Source organism: Pseudonaja textilis, chromosome 1 (genome assembly GCF_049901715.1).
Source record: "Pseudonaja textilis isolate UNSWEBS1 chromosome 1, rPseTex1.2, whole genome shotgun sequence".
In the NCBI taxonomy this organism is placed as follows: domain Eukaryota; kingdom Metazoa; phylum Chordata; class Lepidosauria; order Squamata; family Elapidae; genus Pseudonaja; species Pseudonaja textilis.
Window position 1 is genome coordinate 166,395,778 of NC_141990.1, and position 15,481 is coordinate 166,411,258.

The 15,481-nt window shown below is 45.9% G+C and overlaps 1 protein-coding gene across 9 annotated transcripts in view; it reads left to right on the forward strand.

The window, feature by feature from the left end:
• The first annotated feature begins 959 nt into the window (after nucleotides 1–959).
• Nucleotides 960–15,481, forward strand: part of CMKLR2 (chemerin chemokine-like receptor 2) — a 30,615-nt gene continuing 16,093 nt past the window's right edge. For 3 of the 9 annotated variants that reach the window (XM_087912848.1, XM_087912915.1, XM_087912805.1), the window contains exons 1-2: nucleotides 960–1,230; nucleotides 13,119–13,160. The gene's annotated coding sequence lies outside the window, so the exon portion shown is untranslated. Of the gene's footprint in view, nucleotides 1,231–2,764; nucleotides 3,063–12,964; nucleotides 13,161–15,481 lie in introns of those variants that run through there. The other 6 variants (XM_087913013.1, XM_087913065.1, XM_087913204.1 and 3 more) reach the window with 3 other exon arrangements.

The window sequence follows — 15,481 nt, forward strand, 5'->3', positions numbered from 1 at the left end:
TCTATAAATATTTCAAACTAATTAATAAATTAAAATTAAGGTATGACTAAAACACTTTCAGGGTAGAAATTTAGCACATAAAAAGGGATGATAGGGAATCTAAAGACTGGATGATCATTGCCTTAATCAGCCTAATGGCTTCATGTCTAAGAATGTAAATTGTGGCAAATAGGTGTAATATACTATACAAAAATAACATCTAACTTTGTAACTATTAAAAGCCGTCCTTGAATAAAGTTTATGTACACTGTAACATTTTTCCGACATTTAAAGAGAACTTAATTATGCCATGCCCACTGTCGCTAATTAAGCAGTAAGAAGCTTCCAAGGGTGCTATTTGAGTTTGAGCCTTGTTTCCTTTGAAATAAGGCCTTAAGAGACCTAGTTTTGCAGAAATTGTGCACATTTATCCATCAGACTTCGAAACAAGGTCTGCCTATCTTTGTATAAGCAATTCCCTGTGAATGATATTTTGTGAGAAATGTTGGTGTGTGCTTTTTTGTATCAGTGACATATTTAACACATTTTAAAATACATATTTATAATGACTGTAATAAGTTACAGAGAAGAAAGTTCTAGGGCTTGAGATACTGCTTTGTTAAAAGCTCTGCCATTGCCAGCAATGATATTTGACTTCTTGATTTAAAATGGCTGAAATGGAAGAAAGTCTGTTGATCAACCTTGTGGTTTACTTCTGATTTATGTTATAATGGAAGGTTTCCCAAGGCTTTTCAGAATCTCAGCCAACCGCATTAAAAGCTGAATTTGATGTTGATCCCAAATGATGCCATTTTCTTAGAGGGTTGTTCTTGCATTTGTAGAACACAGTTTAGTAGAATTGACTATAGATTACGGTATACACAACAACAACAACAAAATCTTGAAAATGGTCAATGATGGCCAGGAACAAACACCTTGCAGTGACCCACAGTATTTCTGTTGATCAGATGGTTTCAATTAGTTAGCGTTACATAAGAGCCAAGAACAGTGTCACTCAAATATTTGCCAAAGTGATGATTTGTAAGATATCCACACAACTTTTTTCTTTTATTCAGAATATAATATTGACTACTTCGGCACTGTTTTTTCTGAAGAGGCCAGGGAAGAAGAAATTAAAATAATCCCTGAAACAAATGCAAAGAATTGTGATCCCTTTATAGATTGTGAAAAAAATAATTAGAATAGCAGAAGAGGTTTAACTTTCTACCAAGGAGCCATCTGTTGTTTTAGGTAAGTGGGTTTTAAATTTAATAAGTTTAAATTTAATGCGTGTTAATTTAGATTCTGTACTCAGTAAGTGTATTATCCTGGGGGAACATAATCTTTTGATGTTTCTAGGTGAGAAGTAAATCACATTGAGCAGAGTAAGACATACTGGTATTTCGAAGTAAGCTTGTCTAGGATTGTGCTATCTTTAAATACTATGAACCATCTTAGAGGTTTCGATTTAAAACCAACTCTCACTGAAGTCAGTTGGGTTTGCTTCTGAATAAATATCTAAAGGATTGCAACTGAAAGATGTGAACATGCATTCTTTCTCTGCTATCTCTTCTATTGTCAACTTCTGAGTCATAAATCTGTATTCTCTGATTTACATTATTTTAAAAGATGCTCTACTCACTAACAGCTTCATTTTTGAACTGCTATGTTAGACCTTTTTGCTATTTTGATGCTACACACTCAAAATAGTTTGAAAATCCTGATATTATATGGTAATGATATGATTGATATTTGCATGACACTGTGTGTGGAGGGGGGAGTAAATTATATGCTGCAAAGGGGTAATTTTTGAAAATCTGGGACATGACCTTCCTTTGCTGAAAAATTCATTGATTAATCAGAAACAATGTGGATTTATTCTTGGAAAATTATTTTCCTTTCATTATAAATCCACAGTTTTACTTCTGAAAAGATATAAATAACTAATAGTGCTAACATTTTGAAAGTTATCTTCTTTTCTGAATAATGCCTTTTTAAAATACCAGAGTTGGGTCTGGTTCTCTCCCTCACTCTCCTGTTTTCAGTGCTTCGGGTTTGGGGTTCACTGATCATGCAACCATTTACCCCTTTTTAGGACTTTGCAAAAGTTGTGACTCCAGCTGAAAAGACATTGTAATGTAACAGTAAATAGAATTTGTTGAAAGGTCATGTTGCCAACATGCAGGATTTGAATGACAAACAAATGTTTAATGCATTTAGGTTGCAATTTTCTTCCAGCTCATTTTGCAGCCATTATATTGAATAATTATTTTGTTTTAGCTAATATTTTCATTATTGGCAAATATGTTAGCACTTGTATTGCTTTTGCAATTTTTATTTAAAAATTAATTTATAGTGTTTTTTATTTGTGTGTGTGTGTGTGTGTGTGTGTGTACATACATACATACATACACACACACATGGACACACACATATATATACATACATACATACATACATACATACATACATACATACATACATGTGTGCTCTAGTTAACTGAAAATAATACTTTTTCTGCTTACATCTATACAAGAGGATTATTGTAAACTTGTTGGGAATGTGGTTATCAAGGTTGATAAAAATTTGTTCTACTTTATCTTGTCAAATGGCTGGATTGCATAAAGATCAAGATCACTTTTTGTGCTTATCAAATTAGAGGAGGCTTATTATTTCAATATTTCATTTTAAACCTTAAATTTGAAAACTCCCTAGCTGTATAGGTTTTTTTTAGTTAGTTGGTATGTTTAATTCTGTGTGTTTTTCTTATTAGATATATGGCTATATATATAGTACAGCCTGACTTTAGTTACAGGATACTGAAACATTTTTGTATCATCTGAGTAAACCTCTTGAAGGTTATTTTTGCTTGTCCATAATTGTTAGGATTGTGTAATTTGCCAGCACCCACCCAATCCCAAGCGAATGCCAACTATGCCAAAAGAAAAAGCTATCCAGATTTTTTTCTGGCAATGTAGCATGTTGTGAACTAAGAAGGTCCAGTCTTCTGCTGTTGGAAGAGCTCTAAAGGAACACATTTATTTTTAAACATTTTCCTGGCGTGATACCAGCACTAAAAGCAGGTATGTTTGCATTGTTTTTGCTGATGTTGTATGTCTCTGTGTTGAGTCATTCAGAAGGATCAAGCATATAGCTGCAGTTTAGACATTGGATTATTTTTGTGCATAATATCTACAGACACATAACAAAGAAAATGACCATGAAAATGAAGAAAGGAATATATATTCACAGAGAAGTGAGTTTTCTCCTGAAGACACTTTTATCGTAGATTCTAAAGAAAGCAACAAATCATCAGAACTTTGGGAAAAGTAATCTCAACATTTGCAGAAATTGCACCAAGTTATATATATATTTGCCCATTTATATTGCTTTGGAAATTGTGAGCTTTTTCAGGCCTTGCCTTTGCTTGCTAATATATACAGTATATTTTTAAAAAATCATATGTAAAACCAATGTTCTGTGTCTTATGGTCTTGAGATCAAGACTATTATGTTGGCTGTTTTCTGTCTGTGGGGGCGTGGGGGATATACACTAGTGGATATTTTTTCAATTAGATCACATTTTTATGTATGCAAGTGGAGTCCCATTTCAGAAGCAAAATATATACATTGTGCATTTACAGGAAATTTGTGAGGAATACTCCTGATTGTTAAGTGTTGCATCTACAGCAGAAAATACAGTATTATTTCTCAGTGCTGAACTTTGATGAAACATGTTTGAAACTGGGCTTCTTTGAAATTCAGCATACACAGTAACTGGAAAAATATTTTACATGTAACCTTTTGTTTTTATTTTTAAAAGACGGTACAGGTGGTAGACTCTCTGACAGTGCAGGCTATATTTTGATGCTGATACAGGCTATATTTTGATGCATTCTTATTTGAGTAGAGTTTCTATAGATCATATTTATACAATTTCTTTTTTTTAAAAAAAGCAGAATTCTGCTCAATAAAGTACAGTGTGAATACATCTACTTGTTTAAGGTGTTCCTTTCTGCTAACAAACTCCTGAATATTTTAATTCTCATATAGTATCAACATATGCTTTATTCTACAGTTCAGTTTCTATGATTTAAAGAGAAAGTTGGCGCAGAGTCCAATCAACATAAGGCATTGTTCACATAATGTAGATCCATTTCAGTCTAGTTTCAGGCTGGGATTTAGTACTGAGACAGTTTTGGTCGAGTGTGTTGATGACCTGTGATAATCCTAGATCAGAGGTCTGCAACATTAAACACTCAAAGAGCCATTTGGACCTGTTTCCCACAGAAAATAAAACGCTGGGAGCCACAAAATGTGGGTGGGCATGACCAACTCAACGTCACTAACTCCCACTCAGTCACATGACCGCCCCTAGCCATACCTCCCCAGCCTGTCATTAAAACAGAGAACCAGTTGTTAAAAAACCAGCCACAAAACCCTTGTGACATCTCCCTCCCTCTCTCCTTCTCTCTATGTCTCTCTCTACCCCTCCCTCTCTATGTCTCTCTCTCCCCCTCCCTCCCTCTCTCTATATCTCTCTCTGTGTGTCTCTCTCTCCCCCTCTGATTCTGATATGAGATATTGGGCAGGCCATGAGGCATTCTTGCAGTGCCTTGTGCAGCACAGTGAACTTTAGCATGCTTCACACTAGGGGAGATGGGGTCCTCTCCTCCTCCTGGAGCCCATTATGATGCACAGTCACAATGCAACCCTGCCCCACTTGCCCCTAGCAACAGGATGTGGCTTCTCTCCTGCACCAAGGCTCCAGCCATTGCCTTGCTGTGTTGTCGCCCCCTGTCTCTGCAGCATGGAGGGTGCAAGCTCCAGCCGAAGTGGCAGGAGGCGAAGGCTGCCTTACATGCAAATGTGGCATGAAAGCAAGTACAGGGCTGCTTCACTTCTGCACTAAGCCTCCGGCAACCCTCCCCCTCCTTTTCCTCTCCTCTTGTGGTGGGGCCGGGAGGGCGTGCACACATGGGGAGATCCTCAAGCAAGTGGCTGGGCTCAGCCAAAGTGCAGCAAAGGCATGCATGGGACAGCCAGTCACTCGCTTAAGGAGGATCTCCCCATGCATGAGCACCCTCCTGGCCCTGCCACAGCCAGCCAGGGGGTTGCGAGAGGAGAAGGAGAAGGAGGTCATCTGAAGGGAAGCCTCTGCTGTGGCTGGTGTGCGTTCCTCAGCCAGCCCGGATTTCCAAAAAGAAGAAATAAAAGGAGTAGTGAAGAGCTTCAAGGAGAGCTTGCTGGCTTGGCCCAGCTTTGGCTTTCTGAGAGAGAGAGAGAGAGAAGAGACTTAGAGACAGAGAGAGCGATAGCACAAGAGATACACACACACACACACACAGAGATATGGGGAGACCAGCTGATGGGCAAGTGTCTTTGGTGAGGGCACTCCGGCTTTCTCCAAGCCTGACCCCCAGAGTGGGCATGTGAGGTTCGGTGGGGCCAGCCCCCTTTTCCTGCTGTCCTGAGCTTCTTAAATCTGTGGCTGGGTGCTGAAGGCCCGTCCCCCTTTCTGATGTCCCCTCCTCCCAGATCCCATTCTCACCCCACCCCACCAGCCCTTGTGTTAGCAAGGCTGGCATTGGTCATGGATGGGCCAGGCCGGTATCTTGGGGTGGAGAAAAGGTTGCACATCTCCCCAAGTGACCAAGGCATTCCCGGCATCAACAAGAGCTGGAAGAAGCTCCAGCAAAAGTGTGGCACCAGAAAATCAGCCCCAGCCACTTCTCCATCACCCACTGTCGCCGTTACCTTCTCAGGCCAAGCAAGGAGTGACTGGGAAGGGAGAGCAAGGGACAGGGGCAGCCAGTGATGGGACAGGGAGCCACAGCAGAGGGCCCAAAGAGCCTCATGTGGCTCCAGAGCCGCGGATTGCCAACACTCAACCTAGATAGTCAGGAAAACTCAAGAAGTTGGAGAACATTTTAGTACAGTTCATTGAGTTGACTACTTTCATCCAGAGCCGCGGATTGCCAACACTCAACCTAGATAGTCAGGAAAACTCAAGAAGTCGGAGAACATTTTAGTACAGTTCATTGAGTTGACTACTTTCATCCCCCCAAAAAAGATGACTAATTCTTTCACCATTTATTATCCACTTTATTATATAGGCAGTTTACAAAATAGAGGTTATAAAATCCAGGATTCTTTTTTAAGTCACCAGGTCTGGAAGCCATTAAAACAGCCTCAGAATGACTATCATCCTATTTGTAGTAAATCCATACTTACTTATTTCTGGAGTCCCAATAGATGGCATTGTTTAATTGAAGGCACTTGGAGTATACCAAGATTGAATTGGCCAGGCAAATACTATGAAAGACAATCAGTCCTTCAAGTAACCAGGCCCTATGCCACATAGGGTTTTATAGATAACAATCAGTACCTTGAACTGCAACAGGAAGCAAACTGGCAACCAGTTCAATTTGAGAAGCAGAAATGTTACATTGATATAATGAGGGATGCCCACCACTGTCCAGAAACTGCATCTTGGACCAATGGAAGCTTCTGGGTGATTGTTAGATCGGGTAGATCAGTCCCCACAGAGACGCGAGACCAAAAGTGATCATTCAGCTCTTTATTCAGTATACAGTTCTGTACAGGACCTGCGATCCGCGGCAACCCTTCATATAGGGATTGCTCGCAGCTCGGCGGCCAATGACAGGGCTTTGAATCTCCCGCGATCGGCTCGGCCAATCGCGGTTGATTCTTAGCGCGCCAATCACGGCCGTTTAGTTGTCCACTCAGGTTGCGGTCCATGTGGACCAATCAGGATTCAGGGTTTGAAGTATGTTAATATAGAACACCCCTCCCCTCTTGGTTTCGCCCGATGGAGCGTGGTCATGTCGTGTAGGTAGGTAGGGCTTTGTATCTGTCTAGTTGACCTGTGCGGTTCAGTTGCTGTTTGGTCTTCGACCGGTTTGGACGGACTCTTTGTTGCTCCTGTTTCCCTGGATGGAATCACCTGGAAGGGTGAGCTGGGCCTATTCCGGTAGCTCCCTCCCGGTCTACCCGGGTTGGTTGAGCTGCCGATTTCGCTGTTCCTGCTCCCTCCAGGGGAAGCTCCCAGTTGTTCGTCTGCTACGGGTTCGTCATCTACCAGTGAGTAAGGCTGGTTTATTATGTTTTGGGGCTGGTTTGTTCTGGTTGGGGGGTGTTCTGTTTGCGCTTTAGGATTCTTTTCTTCTCTTTGCTTATGGTTTGAGGTTTCCTCCCCCCCTCTGGTTTCTTTGTTGGTTGTTGGTTGTGGTGTTTGCGTGCTGTCAGTGGCTATTCTTGACCTTAGCTGGTCAATATGCCGCTTCCAGCTTCGTCCATCGGTGGTCTGTAGCCAGTAAGACCGGGGGCCCGTTACCTGGGTTATTTGTGCTGGTACCCAGAGTGGGTCCCCTGTAAAGTTCTTGGCGTAGACGGTATCTCCTATGTTGAATGTTCGGTATTTGCTTGATGAGTCTGGGGGTTTCTCAGGGTTATATGTGGGGTGTAGTCTGTCTAATGGGGATCTTAGTTTTCTGTCCATGAGTAGTTCTGCTGGGCTCTTGTTTGTGGTTGTGCTGGGTGTGATGTGTTGTATTAAAAGCATTTTATTTATTTTCTCTTGTATGTCGCCGGTTTTGATTTTCTGTATGGTGTTTTTTGTGAAACGGACCATGCGTTCCGCCCGCCCATTCACCGCCGGATGGGCGGGCACTGTTAACGCATGCCATATGCCCCGTTCTGCCAGAAACTTTTCAAAAGCTAGTGCGGTAAATTGTGGGCCGTTGTCTGACACTAGCACGTCTGGCAGCCCATGCGTGGCGAAGAGTTTGTTTAATTTTTTCATGATGGCCTCTGTGGTTGTGGTTTTCATGGTGCTTACCTCCAGCCAGTTGGAGTAAGCATCGACGATAATCAGGAATGTGTGTCCCTTGGTGGGCCTGGTGAAATCTATGTGGATTCTAGACCAGGGGCCTCTGGGAGTTTCCCATTCTAGGATTGGGGCAGTGGGGGGGCTTGGCCTGGTTTCCTGGCACCTTTTACATTCGGATACCCAAGTCTTGATCTGTTTGTCCATCCCTGGCCACCAGGTGCAACTCCTGGCCAGGGCTTTCATTTTGACCATGTTCGGGTGCCCCTCATGCAACATAGATAATACCTTTCTTTGCAAAGTCTCTGGAATCACAACCCTGTCCCGCCAAAGTATGAAACCCTTTTGCGTGAAGAGTTCAGTTTGCTGGTTTCTGAAAGTTTTAAAATGTTTGTTGCTGTCATTTTCTGGCCACCCTTTTTCTACCCAGCCCAAGACTCGCGCCAGCCGCTTGTCTTTATTAGTCTCTCTGGCAATGTCTGACGCAGTCAGGGGTGGGTTGGGTAATGTCTCAATGTGCAGGGTTGTTGTTGTGGGTGCCGGGTCGTCCTCCAGGTCTGGTAGGGGGAAGCGGCTCAATGCGTCTGCATGCGAGATGTTCTTCCCGGGCCGGTGTTTCAGCTGGTAGCTGTAGGCGGCAAGGAACTCAGACCACCTTGTCATCCTAGGTGACAGGATGTTTGGGGTGGCCTTGTTCCCTGCCAGGATCCCTAGTAATGGCTTGTGGTTGGTAACAATTGAAAAGGTCCTACCATAGAGATACTCATGGAACCTTTTGACGCTGGAGATGACTGCTAGGGCCTCTTTGTCCAGTTGGCTATAGTTCCTTTCCGGTCTGGATAGTGTTCTTGAAAAGAAGGCGACGGGTGTTTCTTTTCCATCTGGCAGCGTGTGGCTGAGGATGGCCCTGACACCAAAGGGTGATGCATCGCATGTCACAGTCAGCGGCAGGGTCTCGCTGTATTGGATAAGGACTGCATCTGAAGTTAGTAGGTCTTTGGTTTGTTTGAAAGCGTTTTCCTCCCTCTTCCCCCAGGTCCAGATGGCTGTTTTATCCAACAGCCTATGCAAAGGTTCCGCCGCGGTCACCTTTTGGGGTAGGAAAACATTATAAAAATTAATGAGTCCAAGAAAAGCCTGCAGTTCCACCTTATTCCTTGGTCTAGGGGCTTCTTTGATGGCTCTGAGCTTTTTCTTGGTGGGGTGGATTCCGTGCTTGTCTAGGAGATACCCCAGGAATTTGACCCTCTCGGTGTACAGCTGACATTTTTCTTTTTTAACTTTAAGCCCCGAGTCTTTGAATTTTTGTAGTACTTCCCTTAGGCGGGTTTCCAATTGCGTTTTATTTGCAGCTGCCACCAAGACGTCATCAAAATAGGGCACCACCCCTTTGATCCCTTGGAGTAGTCTTGCCATTAGGCTTTGGAAGACCCCTGGCGCCACGCTGACTCCGAATTGGAGTCGGTTGCATTGGAATGCCCCTCGGTGGGTTATGATAGTTTGCGCCTCTGCAGTAGTGGCATCGACCGGCAGCTGTTGGTAGGCTTGTGCCAGGTTGAGCTTTGCGAAGACCCGGCCTCCCCCCAGTGAGTGCAGGAGGTGCTGTACTACTGGGACGGGGTAGGCACTAGACTACAGTGTGTGGTTGAGGGTGGCCTTGTAGTCACCACAAATTCTTACGGACCCATCTGGCTTGATGGGGGTGACTATGGGTGTCTCCCATCGGGCATGGTCAATTGGCTCTAAAACCCCTTGTGCAATGAGCTTATCTAACTGCTCATCGATCTTGGGCTTGAGTGCGAATGGCACTCGCCATGGTTTAAGGCTTGAGGCGATGTTTGGGTCTAGATTGAAAGAGATTGGGGTCCCCCGGTGCTTGCCTAGGGTGTCGTTGAAGACCTCTTGGAAGTCCCTCACGAGCATTGCTTCCCAGTCCGCCTCATCGATGTGGTGGATGCCTGTCACCTCGATCCCCAAAGGTGTGAACCACTGCAGCCCCAACAGGCTTGGTTGGTCTCTGTCCATGATGGTGAGCGGCAGCACCTCAGTATGCCCTTTAAAGGTTATCTTGAAATGTCCAGTCCCGACTACAGGGATACGGTTTCCCTGATAGTCCTTTAGGGTCAGCTTTTGGGTTTCAAGCTCGTGGCGGAGGATGGTAGGCACCAGAAGTTTGATTGTGCGCCAGGAAACCATGGAGAGGTAGGATCTGGAATCCACCTCCATCTCACATGGTTGATCCTCGATGCCTACCTCCACGTGCACCTTCCGGGCGTCGATGGTCGAGGAGTGGCTGATGACGACCGTCTGATGGGTCTCCTCTCTCCGTTGCGCCTCACTGAGCCGCTTGCTTCAGCCGTCTTGGCTCCATCGGCTCTCGGTGTGGTCTCTGGTCCTGGGGGGGTGCCATCTCATCGCCGGGGGCTGCCATCTCGTCGTCAGGGGCTGTAGTTCCGCTTGTTCTGGCATACCTTGGCGATGTGCCCCCGCTTGTCGCAGTGCCGACAGATAGCATCGAGGAAGCAGTCGCGTTGTGCCTGGAGTCAGTGGATCTCTTCCTCCTCGTCTTTGGTATTGGATAGGGAATCGACGTCGCCATGGTGGGTGGTGGTGATCGCCTGGTGGCTGGTCTCTGTGTGTTTCTCCGGGGCCGGGGGTGTCTCGATGGTTGCTGGCCGGTCCGCTGCGCTCACCTGCCGCATCCAAGCTGCCGATTTCTTGGTTGCTTCAGCTACAGTTGCCTCGGCAAGGGCTTCGGTGAGGAAAATGTCGCCCCTCGCCATCAGCTGACTCTGCAGAATGGGGTCCTTGAGCCCGAGGACGACGCGGTCTCGCAGGGCCTCGTCCATGTTGGTGAAACTGCACATGCCTCTGAGGTCCCTCAGTTCAGCCACAAAGTCGCTGATACTCTCACCTTCCTTCTGGTCCCGCCGGTAAAAATCGTGCCTTCTGATGAGTGTGGGCACGGCGGGGGCATAGTGGTTCCGCAGCAATGGTTCGAGATTGGCCCAGTCCATCGCTTTTACGTCGTCGGGTTTGGCTAGGGCCTTTGCCATCTTGAACACTGCGGGCCCGCAGTGTGTCAGGAACACGGCCCTTTTTTTCTGTCTGTTGGCATCTTTTAGATTGCTGCTTTCCAGGAACATTAGGAATCGGTCAATGTAGGATTCCCAATCCTTGGCAGCCTGGTTGAAGAGTGCGGGTGGCGTGGTGCTGCTGGCCATTTTGTCGGTCGTTTGGTGCCGCCTTGCCATGTGCTTGGTTGGTCTCTTGTCTCACGATCCCACCCTCATTGCCAGTGTTAGATCGGGTAGATCGGTCCCCACAGAGACACGAGACCAAAAGTGATCATTCAGCTCTTTGTTCAGTATACAGTTCTGTACAGCAGGGGTCCCCAACCACCAGGCCGCGGACCGGTACCGGGCCGTGGATCATTTGGTACCGGGCCGCAAAGAAAATAAAAATAAAATAAAAATGGCGGCTTTCTTCGCCTTAGGTGAATGCTGCTGGGATCAGGGATCAAGGACACAAATGAAAGAAGGGGAGGGAGGAAGCAACCAAAGCCTGTCCTGCTCTCCGGCTCAGCGGCTTCGGTTTCCTCCCGCCTCGTTCCTCTCTCAGTCGCTCTCTTGCTCCTCCACCAGCCCAGGAAGAAACTGCTTCAAAGAAGCTGGCAGGGTGGCTTTTCCTGTTGGCGCAGCTCCTCCGAAGCGCCCGTTCACCCCCACCCCGCCGCCCGTGGTTCAATCCAGTGCTCCGTTCTGCCTGCCTGCCTGCCTGCCTTCGTTTCTGGTTGTTTAGGAGTAGCTTTGGCTGAGAATAATAACTATTCGCCTCTTTTACTCAGCCGAAGCTGCTCCGAAACAACCAGAAATGAAGGCAGGCAGGCAGGCTGAATGGAGCACTGGATTGAACCGCGGGTGGCGGGGTGGGAGTGAACGGGCGCTTCGGAGGAGCTGCGCCGACAGGAAAAGCTACTCCTGCCGGCTTCTTTGAAGCAGTTTCTTCCTGGGCTGGTGGAGGAGCGAGAGAGCGACTGAGAGAGGAACGAGGCAGACACCTGAGGGATAAGGCTGAGGGAGGGAGGGAGACACCTGAGGGATGAGGCTGAGGGAGGCAGGGCTGAGAGGCGGGGCTTCTCAGCCATCCTGCAGGGACTTGTCCTGAGCCGCAGAGACAGCCGTGGGCCGCCGCCGCCCAGCGCTCAGTTTTGAAGGCGCTCCTCAGCCCAGCACAGTTCCTGAATCTGCAGCTGAAACCCTCCGTTTTAAATGTCCCAATAGAAGAGAATATCTGTCGCTCAGGGTTGCAATGAGGAGGCATTGGCTCTCCCTGAACTTGGTGGTTTTCTGGCAGACGTTTTATTACCCAACTAGGTAACAACATCAGATGTTATCTAGTCAGGTAATGAAACGTCTGCAAGCAAACCACCAAACTCGGACTCCTCCCCCCCCCCTCCTTGAAAAAGTCGTTTCTCCCCCACCCTGGTCCTTGAAAAAGTGTTTCTGCGTGAAACTGGTCCCTGGTACAAAAAAGGTTGGGGACCACTGCTGTACAGGACCTGCGATCCGCGGCAACCCTTCATATAGGGATTGCTCGCGGCTCGGCGGCCAATGACAGGGCTTTGAATCTCCCGCGATCGGCTCGGCCAATCGTGGTTGATTCTTAGCGCACCAATCACGGCCGTTTAGTTGTCCAATCAGGTTGTGGTCCGTGTTGACCAATTAGGATTCCGGGTTTGGAGTATGTTAATATAGAACAGTGATCTTCAAGAACCCCATGTAGAACTCATTGCAATAATCAAGCCATGAATGGACTAGGCCTGGGCATGTGTGACTGTCTTGAAGCATCCTGCTATCTAGAAAAGGATGTAACTGGCAAGTAGATTAAGCTGGGTCTTCCTTGCCAAGTTAAGCAAGAGTTTTGAATCCAGGAAAACCCCAGGTTGTATATCACCTTTGAATGGAGAAGTATGACTTCTCCCTGAGATAACCCCAGATCTGCATGGTCAAATACCCACAGCCATTTGATCTTAATTGGATTGAGCGGGAGAGAGAGAGAGGGAGGGAGGGAGGGAGAATTCATCTCCATATGAATACCAAGAGACCAAATGATTCATTTGGCTAGGATTTTCTTGCTGTAGAATAACAGTGCAAAATATAAAGCAATTTCTCATTTTATTGAGGAAATGCTTCCACCTTTCCTGTTGCTAAAGTAGAATCTGATCAGTGAGTGAAAGAAGAAAGAAGCAGCTGGGAGAACATAACCTAATGAATTCTATTTTATTTTAGGGGGATTTTCAGGTGTCCTTTCCACCCAGCAGAATTAAAGTGGTAAGTGTCCATTTCCCTCCCTCCCCACATCTCTCAATTTCTTTGTATACTTTGTTTTAATCTATGTGATCTCAGGCAAAGCCTTTTCTTTCAGATGAAGATGCTTCAACAGCTTTGAGTTTTGAGAAGCACTGCTTTTTACATTTCCCCAGATGTGGAACTTGTTGGTTTTCTGTGATGTCATACTAGGGTTGGGGGCAAGTGCTTTCTTGTTTTAAATTATCCTTGAAAATAGAAGGCCAGAACAAGAGACAAAGAGCTGGTGTTCTCTTTATCTCTCTAACAGCTGTCTGAAATAATATGATTTATTTTACTGTACCCTCACTACCTTCCTTCTGTGGTGACATTTATCTTAACATTGCAATGAGACCAGGAGATCAGGACTTTCTCATTTCCAGGTTATCTGCTTTTGTTTGCTATCACAATTAGTGAGCTGCAGAGTAAATAATAAAGCAGAGACGGGTGGGATTCTACTGGTTTGGACTGGTTCAGGTGAACTGGATGTTAAATTTGCATCTGGTTCGCCAAACCTGTATTTGAATGGAATGGCTGGCCCCACCCATCCCACCCTCCCCTCCCAGGAGTCTCCATGTGGCCCATTTTTGATGCAAGTAAATACAGAGTCTGTGTGGAGGGTCTGGGAGGGAGGAAAACAGGCCTTTTGGAAGTCCAGAAATGGGCCTGTTTACAGCTTCTGGGGGGCCCCCAGAGTCCAGGGGAGGCTGTTTTCACCCTCCTAGAAGCCTGAGGGAAGCCTTTGGATCCTTGGGAAGGCAAAAATTGGCCTTCCTGCAAGTTCCAGTAGGCCACATCCACCATGGCCATGCCCACCCAGAAACAAGGCAGTGAACCGGTTGCTGGGAGTTCTGAATCCCACCCCTGAGCAGAGAGGATATAAAGGGCCAAAAAATGGAAAAAAAAACACGGACAGCTACACAATGTAGAATAACCTTGTCTCTCAATTTAAAAGATGATTTAAAGTTGTAAAAGAAATCTCTGAATGTTTTGAAGACTGAAAAGCATTTGGGATATGGTTTTAAAAGGTTGTGTCATTGTCAACATCCGTGCATTTTTTAAAAATTAGTTGCTGATTTCCTGCTTTAATGTTCTTTAACTGGCAGAGGAATCATTAACAATAACAAAAGTGTCATCCTTGCAAGAAGCTGCTTTAATAGGGTATCCTTTACTGCTTATCCTTTACTACTTATGTGAGGCACAGAAATTATATTGGGTGGGTGGGGGAATAGAACACAAGATTAACAGAGTTGGAAGGGACCTTGGAGGTCTTCTAGTTCAACCACCTGTTTAAGCAGGAAACCCTATACCATTTCAGACAAAGTGTTGTCCAGTCTCTTCTTAAAAGCTTCTAGAGATGGAGCAGCTACAACTTCTGAAGACAAGCTGTTCCATTGGTTGATTGTTCTCATTGTTAGGAAATTTCTCCTTACTTCTAGGTTACTTCTCTGCTTGGTTAGTTTTCATCAATTGTTTCTTGTCTCGCCTTTTGGTGCTTTGGAAAATAGTTTGATCTCCTTGTCTTTGTAGGAATCCTTCAAATATTGGAACACTACTATCATATCTCCCCTAGTTCTTATTTTCATTAGAGACATACCCAATTCCTGTAACTATTTTTTCATATTTTTACCCTCCAACCCTGTAATCATTCTTGTTGCTCTTCTCTGCACTCTTTCCAGAGTCTCAACATCTTTTTTAATGTGCTTCACTAGGCTATAAATCCTCTACTCTTATTATTCTCTTATTTTCCCCAGAAATAAACATTAGGCTTATTTGGGGGGGGAGTGTCATATTTTTTTGCCCATGTATGGGAGGCCTACTTTTTCTGCTTGCTTGCAGCATGGCAGGAGGCTGCACAGTGCACCAGTGCCACCGCCACAAGGTGAGGGGCTGGAGCTGCCCCACATGCCCCACACTGACTTACCTTAGAGCCCCCACAGCCAGGCCATACATGCCTCAACACCTGCCTCGCCTTGCGAGGGTGGCTCCAGCAACTCTGTCCACCAGTATCTCACATAGTCCAGTTCTTCTGCTTGCTCATGGCCGCAATGGAGCAGGAGGCCGAGTTATGTACTGTTGTCACAGTCACAAGGTGAGGAGGGTGTGTGTGGAGCGGCCCCATGTGTCCTGCATCAGCTTACCTCAGGGCCCCCACAGCCAGGCCATCCATGCCCTGCCACCTGCCTCATCTTATGGCTGTGGCACCAGTGAGCAAGCAGAAGAACCGGACTGGCAGCCACATGGTCTCCTGCTGCACATGGCTGCTGGTGTTGCCACCATAAGGCAGGTGTTGGGGCATGGATGGC